Here is a 23,633-nt window from a genome sequence, read left to right as displayed (position 1 = left end):
GCCTTGCATGAGGACAAGAAGCGTGCGGATAGCATGCATTTTGCCGCCATGCAGTCATAAATGTAATAAAGATAAGAGGTTCCATAAACAGGGACCAGCAACACTAACCCAGCAGCAGCATACGTGATGGAACAGGAGGAGGCGCAGGAGGAGAAGGCCACGCTTTGAGACACAAAAACCCAGGCCTTGCATGAGGACAAGAAGCGTGCGGATAGCATGCATTTTGCCGCCATGCAGTCATAAATGTAATAAAGATAAGAGGTTCCATATACAGGGACCGGCAACGCTAACCCAGCAGCAGCACACGTGATGGAACAGGAGGAGGCGCAGGAGGAGAAGGCCACGCTTTCAGACACAACAACTCAGGCCTTGCATGAGGACAAGAAGCGTGCGGATAGCATGCATTTTTCCGCCATGCAGTCATAAATGTAATAAAGATAAGAGGTTCCATAAACAGGGACCGGCAACGCTTAACCCAGCAGCAGCACACGTGATGGAACAGGAGGAGGCGCAGGAGGAGAAGGCCACGCTTTCAGACACAACAACCCAGGCCTTGCATGAGGACAAAAAGCGTGCGGATAGCATGCTTTTTACCGCCATGCAGTCATAAACACAGTAAACACAATGCTATATAGTGTGGGTGAGCGGTGTACTACTGTTCCCAGCAGCGACACAGAGCAAAATGCTATACAGGGTGAGCAGTGTACTACTGTTCCCAGCAGACACACAGAGTGGCAGTAAACACAATTCTATATAGTGTGCGTGAGCGGTGTACTACTGTTCCCAGCAGACACACAGAGTGGCAGTAAACACAATGCTATATAGTGTGGGTGAGCGGTGTACTACTATTCCCAGCAGCGACACAAAGCACAATGCTATACAGGGTGAGTGGTGTACTACTGTTCCCAGAAGACACACAGAGTGGCAGTAAACACAATGCTATATAGTGTGGGTGAGCGGTGTACTACTGTTCCCAGCAGCGACACAGAGCACAATGCTATACAGGGTGAGCGGTGTACTACTGTTCCTAGCAGAGACACAGAGTGGCAGTAAACACAATGCTATATAGTGTGGGTGAGTGGTGTACTACTATTCCCAGCAGCGACACAATGACCGGGGGACCCTGGCTAGCCTGGCTGGAGAGAGAAATACCCTGCCTGCCTACCCAAAGCTAAACCCACAGACAAATGGCGGAGAAATAACGTGGATCGGGTATTTATTTACCCGAACCATGTGACCCGTTCGGCCAATCAGAGCGCGTTCGGGTCCGAACCACGTGACCCGTTCGGCCAATCACAGCGCTAGCCAAACGTTCGGGTAACGTTCGGCCATGCGCTCTTAGTTCGAACTCGAACATCACCCGAACAGGGTGATGTTCTGCAGAACCCGAACAGTGGCGAACACTGTTCGCCCAACACTAGCGTGTACATGCCTGCCTAATTTTTCTGGCTGCACTGCAGCTGCAACAACAAAACAAAAGGCATGTACATGTGCCAATTCCCCTTCGTGATCATTACCTTGCCGTGGTGAAGGGGCTTGCGTATCACAATGAAGCAATGACTGCCGGCTATATGAGTGTCTCAGGGGGGGGGGGTGCACATCGAAGATAATAAGGTTGTTGCTTCATTGTGGACAGACCACATTTGATCAGCTGGACAGTAACTGCTGTTCTATCATTGAGCTACCACAACCCGGCGACCATATGGGCTTGAAAACTGACACGGCCTGCACTCTCGCTATGGTGCGCACCAGTCCAGCACGGCTGTCACTATACAAACAGCTGTTTGCGGTGCGTTACACAGTGAGTTTGGTGTGTCAGTGTGAAGCAGTACTCTAATTACACTCCCTGATTGATGTATACACATGCAAGATGTTTGAAAGCACTTTAGGCCTGCAATTTAGCATTCAATGTGATTTCTGCCCTTAACGCTGCTTTGCGTCACATCCAGATTTTTCCCTGGGACTTTGGCCATGTATCCCACTCCGCCATGCCCTCCTCCAGGTGTTAGACCCCTTGAAACATCTTTTCCATCACTTTTGTGGCCAGCATAAATGTTTCTAGTTTTCAAAGTTCACCTCCCTATTGAAGTCTATTGCGGCTCACGAAATTTCGCGCGAACCGTACTTTCACGGAAGTTCGCGAACACGGTTCGGGCCATCTCTATGAAAGTGCAGTGGAGTAGCTAAGGAGCTATGCGCTCCAGTGCAAGTTTTACATTGGGTCCCCAAAGCACTCTATAAATAACAATTGATACAGCCCACCGCAACCTGCCAAGGACAACACAGTGTCAGAGGTGCAAGAAGGGGATGGGGTACAGCTTGTTAATGATTATTATCACCCAAAACATCTATAGAAGTGATCATTACAAGCACATGACCAGTAAAGTGCTAATACTGCAGTTGAGGGAGGGCCCTACGGCCCCCCTCTGGCCCAAGGACTCCGGGGCGGTTGAGACATCTGCACCCCCTAATGCTACGCCACTGGGAAAGTGGAAGAAAAGTTGTGGACAGGAGGACTGCTCCATACGGAGCAACTGGGCAAGAAGAGCGAGATCTCTTAAGAGCAATCTTCAGGCTTGGTGCAGATCAAGAAACATGCAGTCAGCTATGATTCCAGGTAACCCGTTAATTGTGTATTTCAACCATCCCGTCAATTTTCCAACTACTCCGGTCTGATGAAAGATGCTGTTTACTTTGTAGTTCCTCGTTCTTAATCCATATCATCAATCTAACGGCATTCCATAGACTTGTCTTGAGTCTAGGAGAACTTAGGTCAAGAGAAGCTTGATGGAGTCACTAATAAGATTTACACCCTCTGACAGAACGCCATGCAGCAAGAGTAATTACGCAGAGAACCACAATTCGCCGTCGCAAGACACAAAGATGAAGAACCACAAAGCAAAGTTTGTGGAGAGCAAATCTTTTCTCTTTCATCTTAGTGGTGAAACGCATTGCCGTGTGTGATTGGGCCCCAAGGCAAAGTCATTAATAAGATCTCCATCTCAAAGGTAGTCCCTCCCGAGGGACTTGAAGCATTCTAAAACACCATAAGATGGCACTAATTGCATTAATAACTAGAAAAATGCTGGTTAGCTCAGTCAAGCTGATTCCCCTCCTGTGATTTCTATTTGACTGGTACAGTTGTCACATGCGAAGATTCTGATGGTGGTACCAACAGGTCATAACTGTATTCTGTAAGGTCTTGGGCCTCCAGCCCATTAAAGGGACACTTAAGTCAAACAAAAAAAATAAGTTTTACTCACCTAGGGCTTCCAATAGCCCCCTGCAGCTGTCCGGTGCCCTCACCATCTCCCTCCGATCCTCCTGGCCCCGCCGGCAGCCACTTCCTGTTTCGGTGACAGGAGCTGACAGGCTGGGGACGCAAGTGATTCTTCGTGTTCCCAGACACATTAGCACCCTCTATGCTGCTATATGGTATATGATATATGCTATAGCAGCATAGATGGCGCTATTGTGGCCAGGAACGGAAGAATCACTCGCGTCCCCAGCGTGTCAGCTCCTGTCACCGAAACAGGAAGTGGCTGCCGGCGGGGCCAGGAGGATTGGAGGGAGATGGCCAGGGCACAGGACAGCTGCAGTGGGCTATTGGAAGCCCCAGGTGAGTAAAACTCATTTTTTTTGTTTGACTTAAGTGTCCCTTTAAGCGACTTAAGATAGATTCGCTATCTAGTTTTCCGTCCACTCTGATATGTATTCCATGGTGGGTGCCCTTATTGCTTGTGTCAGATACACAACCATCCACAATTTGCGTAGGGATTACAGAATGAGAGTTTCCCTACTGAGGATCTTGGGCTCACTTTCAAATAGATACTGTATGTGGAACTAATCATCTCTATTTAATTGAAGGTTTTACGTGCGTTCACTGGTTAAAATATGTTCATAATAGGTTTTGCTTAGAATTCATGTCCTTTAAGCATACTCAGTAGCCATTTTTTCACTATTTGGGAAAAAAAAGTTCACACATTTTGGGCAGCATGGTAGCCTAGTGGTTAGCAATCTCACCTTGCAGTGCTGGGTCCCCGCCCCGGTTCAAATCCCAACCAGGGCACTATCTGCAAGGTATTTGTATGTTCTCCCAGTGTCTGTGCGGACCTCCTCCGGGCACTCTGGTTTCCTCTCACATCCTAAAACCATACAGATAAGTTAATTGGCTTCCCCTACATTGGCCCTAGAATATGATACATACACTACACGATATAGACATGTGACTATAGTAGGGATTAGATTGTGAGTACTAGTGCTGCGGAAGATGTGAGCGCTATGTAAATAATAAATAATAATACTTTTTGTGAAAGTAATTTTGAGCATCATTCGGGCTTTAGATGTTGAAATTGTGAAATTCTCATGCAAAATTTTGAATACAGAATTCCATGAAACCTGTGCACTCGTCCCTAGATACAGTGGGATGCGAATGTTTGGGCAACCATTCTTAATTGTCATGTATCATATAGGAGACACACACAGTGATATTTGAGAAGTGAAATTAAGTTTATTGGATTTACAGAAAGTGCACAATAATTGTTCAAATATAATTAGGCAGATGTAGGTGAACAATCTTTGTCTTCAGGTCATTTGTGAGTTGTTTTGAGACCCCCATGTTGCTACTCTTCAGAGAAAATTAAAAGAGGATGGAAACTTACAATTGACCCCCTTAAATACTCTTTCTCATAATTAGATTCACCTGTGTATGTAGGTCAGGGGTCACTGAGCTTACCGAGCCAATTTGTGTTCCAATAATTAGTTCTAAAGGTTTTGGAATCAATAAAATGACAATAGTGCCCACATTTATGCACCTTCCTAATTTTATTTAAACAATTAACAACACTTTCTGTAAATCCAATAAACTTCATTTCACTTCTCAAATATCACTGTGTGTGTCTCCTATATGATATATTTAACTGACATTTTTTTATCGTAACAACCAAGGATTTATACAGGAAAATCATGACGATTAACAAGGTTGCCCAAACATTTGCATCCCACTGTATGATGGCTAAGTGACATGTTGGTATGGTTGCTCAGTGACATAGGAGTTGATGCAGACAGCGCACAGCAATATAACCTTTACTAGCAATATTATCGTACTTTGGGGCATCAACCCCCAAGTGACTCAATGTTACTGTGGAACGGTGGCTAAGTGAAGTGGTGGCCTAATGTCCAAGTGACAAGGTGGCCTGGTGGCTAAGTGACAAATGGCTGGCTCTTCTACCTTGCAACACTACAGTTCCGAGTGTAAATCTTAGCCAGTACTAGAAATCTGCAGGTTTTATTCCCACACAACAATTCTCATTTGACCCATGTATAAGTGTTACACAGTTACGTAGTTAGTTTGGTTGAAAAAGACATTTGTTTATCAAGTCCAACCAGAAAATAAATAAAATAATTAAGTACCTTTCTCTCCTGCATCATCACATATTCAATTAACCTTTTGGGGACCACGGACGTTGAATCAACGTCAAGCAGGTGGTGCTACCGTTCTGACCGGATGTTGATTCAATGTCCGCACTAAATAACCATCCCGACGCGATCGTGCGCACCGGCGAGGGGGGATTATGCTGTCATATGACAGCTGGCATCTCCCCTCAGTGATCAGCAGCCATCCCGTATGGCTGCTGATCACGTGATCACTACGATCGCCGTCGGATTGTAGTGATCACTTTGACAGCGGCGGTGGCAGGGAGGAAAAGAAGAGGATCCACTCACCTCCCTGCTGTTCCAGCGATGATCGGCGCCCCCCTCTGCTCTGGCCGGCATCTCTGCTCCGTCTGAGGTCGGCTTGATGACGTCATCAAGCTGCGACCCGACCTGAGCGTCATTTGGAGCGGAGATGCCGGCTGGAGAAGAAGGGGGCTACTGCGGCTCATCGCTGGAGCCTGGAAGGTGAGTGATGGCTGCTGGCGTAAGGGGGGACACTTGCCACCAGGCACGTGCAGAGGGGGGGGGGGGGGGGTCCATCTGAAAATGGCGCAGGGAGAAAAATGGTGCACCGTTCTGCAGATAAATGTATCATAAAACTCTATTTACCGTTTTAACGTAAATACAATAAAACGGTAACTTTCGTTTTATGATACATTGATTGCAGGGCGGTGCGCCATGAAAAACATGCAGGGAGTGCTAGTATAGGCAGCAGGGGTCGGGGGGGAGAGAGGCAGCGGGGGTCGGGGGGGGAGAGAGGCAGCGGGGGTCTGGGGGGGGGGGGGGAGAGAGCCAGCGGGACACTGGAGGGCATAGGCATCGGGAGGATGTGCATACGTTACCTTGTCCTGGGCTGCCGATTGCTCCTTCCCTCCGCTCCTTTACTTCTTACATTAGTTTGCTGTAGTCCTGCAGCCGGCCAATCACCATGTGGTTTCAGTCTCCGCATGGTGATTGGCCGGTGCTGCAGGACTACAGCAAACTAATGGAAGAAGTGAAGGAGCGATCGGTAGCCCAGGACAAGGTAACGTATGCCTCTGCACATCCTCCCGCGATGCCTATGCCCTCCAGTGTCCCGCTGCCTCTCCCCCCCCCCCCCCTGACGCCCGCTGCCCTCTGTATTTTGTGAACACTTATAACGCTATTTAGCGTTATAAGTGTAAGGCACACTGCCTGCGCCATTTTTTAACACTTATAACGCTAAATAGCGTTATATAATGTAAGTCTATGGGGCGCCCTTTTAATTCCCCTGGCGCTGTGCGCCATTTTTAACTGTCATGCGTGCAGAGGGGGGTGCTCTGGGTGCCCAGGCACCCCCTTTTTTAAAATCTTCAATAAAGGCCCCTCTAACCGCGCAAAATAAGCCCCGTCCACCCGCGGGAAGCCACGCCCTCACCTCAGCCACTTTGAAGTGAAGGGGCCCAGACAGGAATCCTAGTGTGGCTATTCTATCAGCTGTGTGGGAGCAAGTAAGATGGTGTCTCCCTAACAGCTGAACAACTATGGCCCTCCCCCAGCACCCACAGAGACCTCTCCCTCCACCCTGCACCCACAGTGACCTCTCCCTCCCCAGCTCTTGCAGTGATCCTGCCTACCCCAGCACCCACACTAACCTCTTCCTCCCCCAGCAGCCTTAGCCATTTCCCCCAGCACCCACACTGAACTATCCCTCCTCCCCAGCACCCACTGTGATCTTTCTCTCCCCCAGCAGCTGCCCTCCTGTCCCCTGCAGCACCCACAGGGACCTCCCATCCCACAAGCAGCACAGTGACCTTTACCACCCCCAGCACCCACATTGACCTCTCCCAACACCCAGCATCCACGATGACTTCTCCCTTCTCCAGTAACCACACTCCACCCACAGTGACCTCCCCTTCCTCCAGCACCCACAATGACCTCTACCCCCCGAAGACCCACAGGGACCTTCCCTCAACCACCCACTGTGACCTCCTTTTCCTCCAGCACCCATACTGACCTCTACCTTCCACAGCATGCACAGTTACTTTTCCCTCCCCAGCACCCACAGTGACCTACCCTTCCCCCGGCACCCACACTGACCTCTACTTCCCCCAGTAGCAACTATGCCATACATAGCAGCACCCACAGTGACCTCCCACCCCCTGCACCCACAGCAATCCCACCAATATTCAGCACCCACACTACACTTAGCCAGTAACCCCCACTATAGCAAACACCCAGTACTTTCACCAAGCACCTACATGATATTCAGTCTAGCTACACACACGCGCTGAACCCAATACTCACATCTGGCCTCCATATGGCACTTAGTACTTACATCAAAGAGCCACATAACACCCTGTACCTGCACCCCTTCACTATATAGCTGGCACACAGTACTCACACCCACATGGCACAGTGCTTGCACCCAACCCCGAAATGGCACCCACTACTCAGACCTGCACAAAACAGCCACATAACCAGTACTAACACCCGAAGTACCTGCAATCAAAAGCCACATGACACACAATGCCCACCCATAGCTAGCACCCAGGGCAGGCATGACACCAAGTATTTGCACCTATGTGATACCCAGTACCTGCACCCAACACCCACATGTTTCATCTGCAGTAGTTCCAGTTGCACTAAGCCTCCACTTGGTGCCCAGGACCCACACTAAACACTCACATGACATCCAGTACATGCACCCAGAACTCACAAGGGACTAATTACCTGCATTCAACACCCACATGATGCTTGATACCCACTGATACAGCCAGAATCCACATGACACCCTGTGCCAGCACCCAGAACCCACATGGCACCCAGCATCTGCCTTTAGCGCCCACATGACAACAAAGAGCCCACTATCCGCCACCCATCATCCATATGGCACCATGTACTCACTCCCAGTACCCACTTGGAACTCATTACTTGCGCCTAGGACCCATATGACACCCTATACCCCCCATAATCAATACCCACATGGCACAGTACTCACACTGCACCAAGTTCCCAAGCCATTACATGCTATGGGTATGTATAGTACCCATCCATGGCCAGCATCCAGTACCCACCCTTGTACGATCCCATATGAGACTCAGTACTCTCCCATGGCACACATCCAGACCACACATGGCACTCACTACTCATGTCCTACCCACTGCACCTATATGCACCCAGTACCCACTCATGGCCTGTACCCAGCACTCACATGGCTCCCTGTACCAATTAGCACTCGCATCGGTACCCACTATTGTTTATCACTATTTGCTTCTCATTCAGCACCCAATACTGCTTAGCACCCACTGCAAATAAACACCCAATGCAAACTTGATCTTGGTACCCACAGCAGCTTGACACAGACTGTACTTTGGAACCTCAGCACCCACTGAAACTTAGCACAAACTGGACCTTTGCATCTTACTACCCCCCTGCATCTGGGCACCCACTGCACATTGGCACTTACTGTAGTTTTGCACCTACAAATGCTTAGCAACCATGGCACCCTGCTTGTCCCCAGCAGCACCCATAGGGACCTCCCTCAGCACCTAAACTGATCTCCCCCCAGCACTCCCAATTACTTCCCCTTCCTGCAGCACCCACACTGATGTCCTCTGATCTCTACTTATCCCAACTTCCACCCCCCCCCCCCCCCCAATAGCCATAGCTGGCACCCAGTACTCACATGACACCAAGCACCTGCACCCAGGCCTAACATTGCACCCTATACTCACACCTGCATACAGCCTCAACATGGCACCCACTATCTGCACCAAGCACCCACTTAACCAGTACCCACACCCAAAGTACTTGCATTTAAAACCCATGTGCCACCCAATGTCCACCCATAGCTAGCACCTAGTACAGGCATGGCACCCATGTCACACCCAGTACCTGCACCCAGCACCCACATGACCTTCAGTACACGCACCCGGATCTCACATGGTACTAAGTACTTGCAATCAACACCCGCATGGCACTCGACACATTCAGCACCCACATGACAACCAATACCCCCCCTAGCCAGAAACAAGGAGGAGGGACCATGCGGCCACCAATGACAGGACTGACTGACTCCACACCATTGAATGCAGCCAGCGCTTCTGTGACTAAATGTGTGTGTCAAGCGGAGGGGCTCAAGGGTATGGTTTGGGACAGTTTGAGAGCCGGGGATTGGTGGGGTGGGGAAGGTCACATGTCAATGCAGGGAAAGAGGGCTGTGGGGGGAGGTCCCCCACCACTTGTAGGTACTATTGTGCATTTTGAGGGGCGAGGCCCCTTTTTTAAATTTGAGCACCCCCCCCCCCCACTTAAGGACCTTCTGCACAGCCCTGCTTGCCACCATGGGGGGGGGGGGGGGGGGGACACTGCCCAGCCAGCCACAGACGGGATCCGGCCGTCCGACCACTCCAAACGCGTGCACCCCCCTCCACCGCAAAATGCCTGGTCCTTAAGGGGGTTCGGCGGCCGGTCCAGAAGTGGTTACATTCAAGCTCTTTATTGTCATTGTCTAACACAACCATATTGCTTTTCATGGCAGACACACAGTACATATAGGGAACATAGTCATAGTAAGAAATGTAGAAACAGAGAAGAATTATACAAGTACACCAGGTATTACAAATATTTAAACAATTTGTACTCAGTGTTATTATTTCATAGAAGAATCAACGTTTATCAAGTTTATGGCAGATGGGAAAAAGCTGGTTTTCAGTCTGTTTGTTTGTATGCAGATTGATCTATAACGTCTCCCTGATGGAAGGAGCACACACAAGGTGTTTCCAGGGTGAGTATTGTCCTTGATAATGTTTTTGGCCCTTCTCACCCAGCGAGTATTATACAAGAGTCCCAGTGATGGTAGTTCAGTGCTGATAAGGACTTCTGCTGTTTTAACAATTCCCTGCAGGGCTTCTCTAGTAGCCTTGGTGCAGCTGTTGTACCAGGCCGGCATGCCATTGGTCAAGACGCTTCACATATCCAATCCATAGGAAGGCAAAAAAAACCCTTACAAGGTTTGGGCAAATTTACCTTTAAGGGGAAAAATTTACTTCCCGACTCCAGGTGGCAGTCAGATAAAATCACTGGATTAACATTGCATAGCCGTAGATGTCTTTCATTGCAAGGAAAAAGCATGCAAATTGCAAACCTCATTTAAATGCAGATGTGAAATTTGCCATAACTACTTACTGAGGTAGAAGCCCTTCCTCCATAAGGAAAGCATGTACCCATTTGCGTTGTACAAGCCTGGGGACAAAAAGTTCATTTGCCAAGCTCTTGTATTGCCATCTGATATATTTATACATGTTCATCAGTTCAACCCTCAGTCGTATTTTTTTCCAGGCTAAATAAGCCCAGTTTAGTTTTTCTAACCTTTCTTGGTAAGTGAGAGCTTCCATCCCTCAGATTCATTTAGTTTAAATCCCTACACAATTTGGGCCCTGGATACATGAAGGACTTGTTTAAACTGCATCACACCTCTCGTAACCTCAGATCAGCAGGATCCAGAAACTTGGTCAATCCAAGAGTGCACCTCAAAACCTGGAGCCAGAGCTTTCTGTCATGCTGCCACTACCCTTTGGAATTCCCCACCACAACCAGTAAAGCAGCCCCTTCCCTGGAGTTATTCAAATCCAGACTAAAAAGCCACCTGTTTAGCCTGGTATTTGCAGACTCATAGAATCCTTCCTCTGTACTAAAAGTTACCAATCAACCAATTACTGGTCTGAGCCATGCATATGTGCTTTGAGTCCTATGGGAGAAAAGCGCCTTACAAATGTTATTCGTTGTTGTTGTTGTTGTTATTTTTATACCCGTTCTAGAAGGTCAATGTCCTTCCTGTAGTGATAATCATTGGCCACCAATGATGAGTGAAAATGCTGATATTTTTTTCGCATTCATTTTCTCAAAAAAATGTTAAATTCGGCTTTTGAGCAAAAATGCCACTGAAAATAATTTTGTAATACGTTTGTGATTTTTTGTTGTTGTTGCCATTTTAGCAAAATTTCCACACCAAAAATATACTATGAAATAACTTTTTTTTTGCATTTTCGCAAATTTTCAACATATTGCAAAAATACAATGTATGCAACACAATGTAAAATTTTCTCGAAACAGAAAATGCTATTTTCCATGCGAAAATTACTTTGGTGAAAATTTGAGAGCAACACTGTTGGTCATCTACTAGCAATACCATCTCTTTAAATTCCAGCTGGATCACTTATATTCTCTCATTTCAGGAGAGATGTGGTAATCACCTGATGGAGAGGTAGATCTGTGGAATTCCGAAGAGATACCATTGAGATACGTGAGCAGCTGATTGCCAAGCAATCATTCCAACACCCCCTAAATGAAGGTGAAACCTCCTTAACTGATCCTGGACATCCTCTGTAACACGCCTGGCATTGCTTGTCTGCAATCAGCTCTCTATTCTTCCTACGATCAGCTAACCTGATGATTGATCTTGTACAAGGAAACAAAATGGAGAAACCAAGAGCCCACAATAGTGTAGGTTGTTGAGATTCAGGAGTAGAGCCTACATAGTGAATAATTTATACTCACCAACAAGGGTTACCAATCAGGCAACCACTGTATAGGCAGGTGGGGAGATTAGACCTGATTCAATCCAAGTTAAAAAGTCGCTCTCTGTAGATGGGGAGAAAAGGGGTAGCACTCGTCCACCAAAGAGTGGACTAGTCTATTACCTGTAAGTTGGAACAGAGGCACCAGTACAAGTATAAAATATATTAAAAACTGTTTAAAGAGTAAATGTCGGGCATAAAATCAAAAATCTATTCTTTATTTTTATCTGGTAAACAAGTAATAAAGATGCTAACCAGGCAATCCAAAAGTTAAAAATCACTCTTAGTTTTCTTCTCCATAGAACATCGTTCCCCAATTTCCGTGGCTCTTATTTGGTACATCTGCTGCATAAAGTTGCAGGGCATGCTGGGTTGTCTTTTTTGCTTCCTTAATATTCCCTCAGACTTAACTAATGCAGCCTGATTGGCTGAAGCCTCTTTGCCTCCTGTTTTCCCCTCCCACACCTCTGTTCCTCTCTGATTGGCTAATATTGCTCATATTCTTCTCAAGCTACAGAGTCCCACAATGACAATGCACTTTCTATTGTAGAGCTGGGTGGGAGTGTCTGAAGACTGTCTGTGTTTGCACTGGCTGCCTTCCTCCCAGATTAAGGGAGGAAATGACATCAGTAGTAGCTTCAGTCAAAGGGCATTAAGATGGCTGGCAAATGCCTGAAACAGAATTCTCTTTTATTCAATATATAAATGTCACTGAAATCAAAATGCAGACAGTGCAATACATAAGTTATGTATGTAAAGCAAGTATTTATATACTTATATATCTATGTGTTTGTTTGTTTTTTAGATAGTATGACTGACAGCTCCTCTTTAAAAAGGAAGGTAGTGGTGGACTACTTACCTCTTCAATCAGTAGACCCATTTCTGTAGATTTTTTTGTCAACAATGAACTTTATTTAAAGTGAATGGGAACCTGTTTTTAAATAAAAGTCAGATACTCATCTAAGGAGAGGGAGGCTCTGGGTCCCATAGAGCTTTCCATCTCCTCTCCCGGTCCTCGTCGTTGCGCTGGCACCCCCTAGCGGTATTCGACCATTTCCCCACCGAAGGGAGGCTTCGGAAATGCTTCGGAAATGCTTCGGGAGCCCGAGTGCTCCCGAAGACGGGCCGCTCTACACTGCACATACTTGAGCGCCCTCTATGACGCACTCGCGTTTGCGCCGCCTGTCTTCGGGAGGACTCGGCTCCCGAAGACTTCCGAAGTCCCCTCGGTGGGGGATACGAACGGAGGAGCCAGTGCAGCACTGGGGGCACCGGGAGAGGAGAGGGAAAGCTCAATAGGACCGAGCCTTCCCTCTCCTTAGGTAAGTATCTGACTATTTTAAAATTTAAATATGGGGTCACATTAGCTTTAAGCACGTCAGAGTGCAACCTGTTTCACAGATTCAATCCTGCTTCATCAGGCAAATATTGTAGAAACTAAAACAGGTCTGGAAGAAAGCCACGCACCTCTGCCAGTCAAATGGCGAAATGCGTTGCACAGTGGAGTACTCAAATAAAGCTCATTGTGGACAAAAAAATCAACAGAATTGTGTCTACTGATTGGGGAGGTGAGTCCACCACGACCTCCATTTTTAACCTCCCTGCCGTTCTGATTCTGCGTGGCGCACGGCCATGGGAGGAGGTTTTTTTTTCTATTTTTTTTTTTTAGCATGCAGCTAGCCTAGCACTAGCTACATGCTTCCCCCCTCCCTTCGCTATCCAACCCACCCCTCCGATCCCCGCCAGCGCAAAATACCAACAGGAAATCCCATTCTGAACGGGAGTGCTGAGCAAAGTGCTAGCTGCATGTATCAAAAAAAAAATTATGCAAATCGGCCCACCAGGGCCTGAGGAATCCTCCGCGGTGGGTTACCCCGGGCTCAGCTCGGGATAACCGGCAAGGAGGTTAAGCAGTTTTAAAATACGGTTCATAACCTGCTGATCTTACTGCAGATCCTGCATCCCATGATAGCAGAGCCGGGACAAGGTCCTCCAGCACCCAAGGCTGAGACACCAAAGTGCGCCCCTCCATCCCTCCCACCCCAGTCATCACACACTGATTGCTATTAGAAGAAGAGACGCCACAGGGCCCACAACCTCCCCAACACCTTAATATCTAGTTATCTGGCTTGCAGTCACTGTTATGTATCCCCTTTTCTTATTTCTTTCTGCTTCAAACACAATTAGGAATGACAGATGAATGAATTCTGCGCCCCCTCCTACACTGCGCCCCGAGGCTGGAGCCTCTTCAGCCTATGCCTCGGCCCGGCCCTGCATGATAGAGAAGCATCAGCATCACCTGACAATCCATGCACCTATTCTTTGCTGCTTCCTATTGTGTTTAATTGCATTATTTCTTGGCATTACATCCACCATTTCAGGCCTTATTTGTTAGCAAGGAGAGACCTGACGTCAATTATGAAAACAGCTCTGATGATGGGAAAGCCGCAGTGGTAACAACGCTTTAGACATATTACTTTAAACGACAACATTATAAAGATAAGGCTCTGAGGGTTGTCCCGGAGCTCCCAGGATAACGGAAACAGACAAAGGGAATACCAGGAGCCAATAGTGTACCTCTAGGAACTCGTTCCTGTCTCTTATATGCCATACGTCCAAACTTGTTAAAGGCCTGAGGAAGGAGGTGCAACCTGTGAAACGTGTAGTCTTTGTGCAATAAAAATCTTTTCCAGTAGCCTTTGTACGACTGGTTGATTCTTTTAGAGAGGTAAGTTAACTTTTTAATCTAGCCGTGTTGGATTGTTTCCACCAATGGCCCCCCTGCAGTAGCCATTGTGCTCCTTTTTCAACTGTGTCAAACATTGGCCTCTCCTCTCACCTTAAAGCCAGTGGTTACCTATTTAAAAACCAAAAAGTCAGATACTCACCTAATGAGAGGGAAGGCTCAGTCCTAATGAGCCTTCCCTCTCCTCTCCCGGTGCCCTCGGTGCTGCGCTGGCTCCCCCGTTCGCGTCCGCCGCCGCAGGGACTTCGGAGGTTTTCGGGAGCAGTCGGGCTTCCGAAGACAGGCCGCTCCATACTATGCATGCGCGAGTGCGTCATAGAGGGCGCTCACGCATGAGTAGTATGGAGCGGCCCGTCTTCGGGAGCCCGAGTGCTCCCGAAGGCTTCTGAAAGCTCCCTTCGGCATGCGGAAGTGGCAGTATTTGACCAAACTGGTCAAATACTGCCACAGGGGATCCTGCGCAGAACCGGGCACCGGGAGAGGAGAGGGAAGGCTCATTAGGACCGAGCTTTCCCTCTCCTTAGGTGAGTATCTGACTTTTTGGTTTTTAAATAGGTAAACATTCACTTTAAAATGGACCTGAACTCTTGCACGGGACACAAGAAAAACAGAGAGAAATACACCCTGTGTGTGTTTAGAGAGAAGAGCCTGTCTAATTGTTCCCTCATCTGTAAGTAATCATAACTAATCTGTAAGTAATCTGTAAGTAATTCACTAATATTAAAATAGATGAACTTACAGCGGAATAAAACCCAGCAATTCGTCTTTGTTCTAAAACATTATTTACAGCATATATGATATACTACCAGCATTTTTTTTTACTAGAACAGCATTCAAAGGGTTAAACACAGGACAGAAAAGCTCAATGCTGGATGCATCTGAACTAGAGATAATGTTATCTTGTGGTTAATTGTATCAAGTGAGGAATGTAAACAAACACTTCTCTGACACTGCAGACTCTCCTGAGCACACACAGACAGTCAGAAAGTATTTCTGCTTATAGTTCAAGATGAAAAAAAAAAAATAAACAGCTATGAATAAAATGCAATATCAGCTCTCAGAGCAAAAAAGTGTACTTTTGGAAACTTGTCATTTCAAAATGAATAATAATGCTTATGCACATAAGCAAATATGATAACCGTATGGCATATAAATAGAAGGAAATCATGTTTTTATTGAATATTATGTCAGGGTTTTATACCACTTTAACCCGACCTTGAGGGGTGGAGCCAAATTGCTGTGATTTACACTTGTGTAAGATGAAGACATCTTGTATATATGTATCTGCTAGCTTGCCATTCCCTGGCACCCGTGTGACGCGCTCTCTGCTAGCCAGTATAATGTCTGTTGCTACGTTCGTTGGAATATTTATGGATGTGTAATCAGGCTAAATTAAATTCCGACATTAAATACTGTAATTAGTAATAATGTAGCAGAGTTTAATTAACGTGTAGCACTTATGGATTTTACATGCTAAGAGTTCAGGCATGCCGGGCGGCGTTCTTAGAAAAGAAATTCATTTTCTGCCGTTTTTATTTTTTTTTCCTTCCTTTTCATCGAGAAAGACTTCTGTCCAAGCCACGTTATGTTATTTTTGTCCAATCTGTACGGTTTAATTGACATTATTGGAACAGATTGGATTAAAGAGTGAGGCCATCCAAAAAATTATGTTTCGGTTTCTGGCAAGAGATGAAGAGTTAAACCACCAAACAGTTTCAGGGAAAGATAGAGGAGAGAATCCTGCTAAAAACGCAACATTTTGGTTTATCGCCTGAGAAAATAGCGTGGTTATATTTTAGAGGCTGGAGAAGATGTAATAAGGTAAGTAGGGATAGTCAGAAATGCCGATTTCTTATTCCACAGAAATGCCAATTTCTGCCAATGCCAATTAACGACACTGCAGATTTCCGATCACTTTCTAAGTTCCAAGTGTGTTTCGTGATTGGTCCAATGCTTCCGAGTTCTGTGATTTGTCTAAAATTACAGAGTTGTGGCAATGCAGGATTTCCGCAGAAATCCAATTTCTGATCGTTTTCCGATCTTCGGGTAGTATTTTTGACATTTTTTGCATTCTCTGATTGGACAAATACTTCCGAGTTGACTCTGCATCCTCTGATTGTTCCAGTGCTTCCGAGCTCTGTGATTGGGCTAAAATGACCGAATTGCGGTAATGCGGTATTTCCCCAGATATCCAAATTCCATTTCCGATCGGAAATAGATTTCCAAATGCAAATGCAGAAATTTCAATTCCACGAAATTTCAATTCCGCAAAATCCGAATGAGCATCCCTAAGGCTCCGTTTACACTTAATCAGTTGGTGTGCGTTAGTGTGCGTTACTATGCGTTAGTACGCGTTAGTATGCGTTAGTGCGAGTTTTTTCCATAGCAGCGCATTGGGAAGAAGATTTCAGTTAAAATGCGGTAAGTGTGAACTGTGCCATAGGAAAACATGGGCATTACTTTGAAAACCAGTTTTATTTCAGTTATAACTGAGAGCAACTGATTAAGTGTAAAAGGGCCCTTTCACACTGGCGCGGTGCGTTGTGTCAAATTGCCGCACTGCTACCGCAGCCTGATGAAACCTTCTGGGGAAGTTCATACTTCCCACATTGCAGTACGCTGTACGGAAGTGTCTAATTTAATGCTAGTGCAGAGCTACTATGCAGGACCCGTGGCGTCCTGCGGCGATTTGCGTTGGCCCAAAAGTCATGTTAGTCATGAGGTTTTTAAAAAAGTCGACATTGCAACATTGCGGAGCGCATGCACGGAAGCATATTTTAACAATAAGCTTCCGTGCACTTCCGCATGCCTGAAACAGGAAGTGACCGCAAGCGCATGTCACTTCCTGCTTTGAAGATAGCCAGACAGGGAACACCGCAATTAAGTTCATGAAACAGCAGAGCTTCACCATCACATTTAAAGAGAAACTCTGACCAAGAATTGAACTTTATCCCAATCAGTAGCTGATTCCCCCTTTTACATAAGAAATCTATTCCTTTTCACAAACGGATCATCAGGGGGCGCTGTATGGCTGATATTGTGGTGAAACCCCTCCCACAAGAAACTCTGAGTACGTACTCCAGGCAGTTTCCTGTCTGTGAACCTCATTGCATTGTGGGAAATAGCTGTTTACAGCTGTTTCCAACTGCCAAAGCAGCAAGCAGCAGCTACATCACTTGCCAGCAGTAAAAATGTCACCACGTGATAAATATCAGAATGTAAATCAGGGATTTGAAATGTTTTACAATGGGCAAACACTGACAATCATTTATACATAATTATTGTAAAAATGAAGCACTTTGTTTATTACATTATTTTCACTGGAGTTTCTCTTTAAAGACCAACCGGTGTCTTGAAGGGACAAGGGGGTGGGTCTACCTCCTGACACTGAAGGACTTTTTCTTGACATTTTCAGCAGCAATACTAAACTGAAAAGGCTGCCCCTTCTTTACAGATATACACCTCCTCCTAGGAATGGTCAGAATTGCCAATTTTCTGATTTCCGCCATTGCCGATTACCACTTTCTGCTACCGATTTCCGCATTCCAATGCAGATTTTTGCGGAAATTTTCGGTGAATTTAACAAGGTCTCTTTGAAAGATTTTTTGCCTCTTATTTCCACTCTTTTACTTAATGTACCCTGAAAATGTGGTGTTTCGGCGGTATACCGAATAAGGTAAATGCGGATTTTCTGCATTTCACATTTCCGCTGACTGCTAGAAACACCAAATTTTCAGGGTTTGTTTTGTTACCAACAAAATCTTTAGAAAAGACCTTGTACTTTTTGAGTAAATCAATGTTAAAGTCGGCGGAAATTTCCACGAAAATTTCTGTGAAAATCTGCCTACCGCACTTATATTACAGATGCGGTAATGCAAATTCCGATTGGCTACGCGGAAATAGTATTTCCGTGAAATCCGAACGAGCATCCCTACCTCCTACTGTCATTCAGACACTGAGTGCCTCAGTGAGACTCTTGTGTCTGATTGTCCTCTGGCTTCTCGTGTGGTCCATTTTTCTCAAATCCTATTTGTCTGAATGTCTCTGGAGGGCATGTTGGCAGGGCTTCAAGTTGTAGCTCTCCCATCCTTAGGCTACTACAGCCCACCATTGCAATGGTAAGAGAGAGAGTTTGTAGCTTATTGAATGGCTGGTTGGGTGCATATATGTGCGCACTCCCTTTAAAGGGAACCTCTGCCTCTAAGTGTTTTAGCCATAGCTAAAACTGCAAGCATGCTGATCAGATGTTTTGACAAAAATCGGACAAGATTTGCTGCATGCTTGTTTCAGGTGTGTGATGCAGACACTAACGATGCAAAGAATGATCAGCAGGTCTGCCAGGCAACTGGTACTGCTTAAAAGGAAATAAATATGGCAGCCTCCATATCACCCTCACCTCAGGTTCCCTTTACAGGTTAAAGGAAATCTTAAATCTAAAAGAAAAAAATAAGTTCAACTTACCTGGGGAATCTTGCAGGCCCCTCCAGTCATCCTCTTCTGGCGCTGTCCTCCCTCGACCCCCCCAGCCAGCAGCGGCGCTCCCTTATAGTTATGCCCTTGACTTGAGTAATGTTTTCCTATATTATGGGGTACGTACTAGACAATGGCTTTTATATAGGCGTACATACTGAAATAATGTTGAGAAACACTGCACTACACCACCGCGCTGGCATGATGGGAAGAGTGGGTGGGGCATCGGGTAAGGGGTTATGGTGCCACGGGCTGTGGGAGGGGAAGAAGTCAGGGCAGCGCTGTTCACAAGCAAAGTAGTTCCAGGTTTAGTTCCATTTTTTTCTGGCTGAAATTAAAGTCATGTGACCCCAAATTCTGAAAGGGGTTTATTGGATAAGTTGGTGGTAACAGTAATGACAGACAGGGCTGCCATCAGACATTTTTGGGCCCCAACCTACTGCCCCCCCCCCCCCCCCCCTCTGACCCTACATGGCAAATCGCAATCTTCAAAGGCCTGAACACACTTACGTCTATGTATCTACTTTTTACGCACTCCCATGACTGGAAGTGTTTTGCGCATGCTCCGTTCATTAAGACTGTAACTGTGCTTGCATAGAATGCCCCCAGCTATGGGAGCAGGATGGAGGAGGCACGCAGTCCGCAAAAGTCCTTGTGCAGAGCCCTGCAACCCAGCTGGATTGTGTGGACTTCACAAGAGCACAACGGATTGGCCCAGAAGGGTATTGGGGAGCTGACGGACTACAGGGAGCTGGATGAGCCCAGCTAAGTAAAAATTATTTTCTCCCATTGATCTCAGATTTTCCTTCTTCACTAACTGACTATGGTACCTCCTGGATGAGCCTCCCGGCCCCTTTAACCACATTAATGGTCAGCCAGAAGGACAAACACAGACTGCAGCTGAAGCTCATGTGTGGCACTGTTCTTCGGGCCCCAGATTCACTTGGGCCCCATACAGCAGTCCCCCCGTGATTCCCTGAAGGTGGCACTGATGACAGAGTAAAGTAAAATCCTAGAAATAGGCTTTAAAAATAACCAGTCATTCAGTTATTCCTCAGGAACATGCAAATCCATCATAACCGAGTCAATTGGCACCACTTAGTTCTGGAGGCTCCAGTTCAAGAGGAAATAGATGGGCAGATATTCCGAGCCATGCATGGAATTCACGACAGCTGTTCCAATCTCATTACCCACAATCAGCCTGGACGGCAACGTCCTAATGTGTTCTGAGAGACTTCCAGGGCAACAATTAACATTCGCCGGGAGAGCCGGAGCTTTGAACTTAACCTCTGGCCGCTTTACTGCGTGACTCGCTCTTCCCTTTAGAAGGCCCCGTGTTCTTTTATTAGAAGGTCATCCTCAACCAAAGCCTCTTAATTCTCTTTTTTACAACCCAACTTCAGGGAAAAAATATTTTAGTTTTGAACATTAAGAACAGGGATGTACGGGGAATATAATCTCTATCAAGTGTTTACTGCTAATTTTGACCTCCATTGAAGAGATCTGCCAGGGGCACCGGCTATAATAAAAACCAGTAAAAGACAACCATTAAAAAGAAAAAAACGTTAATGTAGAGAGGCAGTGAAATGGAATCTAAAGCCAACCCCCCCCCCCCCCCCCCCAGATACTTACCTAAGGAGGGGAAAGGCTCTGGGTCCTATAGAGCAGGGGTCCCCAACCTTTATCTGCCCGAGGACCAATTCCCAGTCGAAACATTTCTCCGGGAACAGTGGGGGTAGGGAATGATAGTGAATGCAATTTGTCGGGGATGGGGGTGAGTGTGGCTTTGAAGGGGGGGAGGTGTTTGAACTGGGAGGAAGGTGGTGCTGGGCACGTGGAAAGCTACTGAGCCTCCTAAACCTCACACTAGCACATTTTAAGTGGGACAGGTTTTCCCCTAAATGTGCACACCCTCAAACACAATGTGCCCTGTATTTCTTTAACACCTGCCCCCCCCACAGCAAACTGAGGCCTGACTCCCCTCAACCAGCCTTTCAACCCCACTCCCAGCAAGGCGTGGCCAGTTAACCAGCCCACGCTACTGCAGTAGTATGCACCAGTATCTTACTCCCGGCCCACCCAAAACTAGCAGCTGCTTCAATTGTCCCACTCTGGACCATGTCAGGTCCAGTGACTTTGTAGGGTGAGATCCCTGCACTTTGATTAGCCTAATAGGCTGCCTGTCACTTGACAGGCAGCCTATTGGGCCAAAGTGCGGGGATCCCGTCCTACAAAGTTAATCAACCTCCAAGTCAGCTAGCTAATTGTACAAGCTGTTAGTCGGTATTTCTCCTGTCTGGCTCTCGGGTTAATTGCTGATGTTGCTGAAATCTGAGAGAAGCTGAAGACGTGTCTGACACTTCCGCTGCCCGGCGGATCAACTGTATACACATCACCATGGCAACAGGGGCGTGAGACCTCTGCTGTCCCAGTTTGAAACATGTTGTATGGCTCTCACGGAATTACATTTTAAAATATGTGGCGTTTATGGCTCTCTCAGCCAAAAAGGTTCCTGACCCCTGAGCTAGAATAATCTCTATGTGTAGTACCCCTACGTAATACAGCAATAATAAAGCGCATAGTGCCTGTTTAGAAGTCTTGCTACAATATTACACTCTCCTGCTGAAAAAAAGCATTGAGAAAGCATGAAAGAAAAACTTTGAAAATCAATCAACAGAAAAGTGCATCCGTGCAATAATAAACCACAAACAATCAATCACAGGATTATACACACACAAAGGCTAAGCAGAAAACTAGGGTAACACAATAGTGTAGCAGTGATGATGTAAACACCTACCCTGAATGAAAGACAGCATTATCCGTTTATCAGGCTGAGAAATCAGCGCAGCAGTGAAAGGGTGAACAGCTGCCAGGAAGGGAGACTTCCATAGTGATAAAACGGAAGAGAGCAGTGCAACAGACAGCCGTGCATAGCTACGCAGAAACAGCCTTAAGGAGAGGACAGCGCCACCTAGTGACACTCTGCTGCCAGCGGCTCTGCAGCAGCACTTTCACTGGAGAGGAAGAGAGAGAGGCCAGGCCCGCGGACCGGTGCTCCAACACTTTATCCTACACGTCGAAATAACCTACATCCCATAGACTTTTACTATCCCTTCCCCTCCCCCAACCCTAACCCTAACCCTCCTGCTATACGTTTGATAGTGGATGTAGGCAAATTCGACGTGTAGGTTATCACGTCGGAACACCGGCTCAAAATGTCCCACGGACCAGCATAGGGACGTGTACCGGCGGTTGAGCACTCCTGCTATAGAGCCTTCCTGTTCCTCTCCTGGTCCTGTCGCTCCTGCGCTGGCTCCAGCGTTAGCAGGCTTTTACCAATCAGTCAGAAACTGCTCTCTTCCGCTGCGGGTGGGATTCTGAAGTGTTCGGGAGCACTCTGGTTCCTGAAGAAGGGCAGCTCCATACTGCACACGCGCAAGCACTCTCTCTCACACACTCGCGGTACGGAGCAAACCTGTCTTTGGGAGCACTTAGACATAACTAGGAATCGCCGGGCCCCCCTGCAGAAATTCTGAGCGCCCCCCTCCCCCTGGGGCCCGCACAGGACCATTTTTGGGGGGCTGGAGGGGTCGCGGCATGAGGGAAGAGCTTGGTGGCACGTCGGTGGGGAGGGGGGCGGTCCCCCCCTCCCTCACCTCGGGCTCTCCCCTCTGCGCTCCCCTCCAGCATTGAATAAAGTGTATGCAGGCAGCGGGGCAGCGGCAGATACAGCGCGGATGTTTCTCCCTCTAGTGTCTGACGCGACTTCCTGTTTATACAGAAAGTCTCATCATAAGCTAGAGAGAAACATCCGTGGAACACACGGAAGGTATGTATCTGCCGCTGCCCTGCCGCCTGCATAACCACCATTCAATGCTGGAGTGGAGCGACAGAGGGGAGAACCCAAGGTGAGGGGGGGGGGGACCATCCACCCTCCCCACCGACGTGCCACCAAGCTCTCCCCTCATGCTGCAACCCCTCCAGCCACCCAACCCCCCCCTCCGCGAAAGCATGGGCTGCACCCCCTATTGTTACGCCCGTGGCGGTGGGAGATTTTAATGGAGGAGCCTGTGGGGGAACGAGGGGATGAGGAGAGGAACGGAAAGACTCTATAGGACCCACAGCCTTCCCTCTCCTTAGGTAAGTATCTATTTTGGTTTTTTGGGCTTCAGATTCACTTTAAGGTTAGGACTCGTGATGGTCCATAACATGCTAATAATTGTGGCTTGCATGCAAATGTAATGCAAATTGTAGGCAACGTAGTTCCGAACTGCCTGTGATTTGCATTAAAGTGGAACTGAAGTCAGTTTATTTACTTTCTTGACTTAGAAACTGTAACATTTACATGCAAAGATATATTTTAACCTTAACCCCCCCAACATCAACTTTACATATTTGGCCCCACCCCCTTGGTTCTCTTGGCGGCTGTGAAACATATTAGA

The 23,633-nt window shown here is 47.0% G+C and overlaps 1 protein-coding gene across 3 annotated transcripts in view; it reads right to left on the bottom strand.

Annotated features, from left to right (window-relative positions):
• The window catches only part of LRRC4C (leucine rich repeat containing 4C), a 1,282,052-nt gene extending 1,259,982 nt beyond the window's left edge, over positions 1 to 22,070 (bottom strand). For all 3 annotated transcript variants that reach the window (XM_068259713.1, XM_068259712.1, XM_068259710.1), the window contains exons 1-2: positions 21,989 to 22,070; positions 4,024 to 4,145 (exon numbers count right to left, since the gene is read on the bottom strand). The gene's annotated coding sequence lies outside the window, so the exon portion shown is untranslated. The remainder of the gene's footprint in view (positions 1 to 4,023; positions 4,146 to 21,988) is intronic.
• Positions 22,071 to 23,633: the final 1,563 nt, after the last annotated feature.

The sequence above is a fragment of the Hyperolius riggenbachi genome, chromosome 11 (assembly GCF_040937935.1).
Source record: "Hyperolius riggenbachi isolate aHypRig1 chromosome 11, aHypRig1.pri, whole genome shotgun sequence".
Taxonomy (NCBI): Eukaryota; Metazoa; Chordata; class Amphibia; order Anura; family Hyperoliidae; genus Hyperolius; species Hyperolius riggenbachi.
Note: the sequence above shows the minus strand (reverse complement) of the source record. Positions and strands in the feature narration are given on the sequence as shown.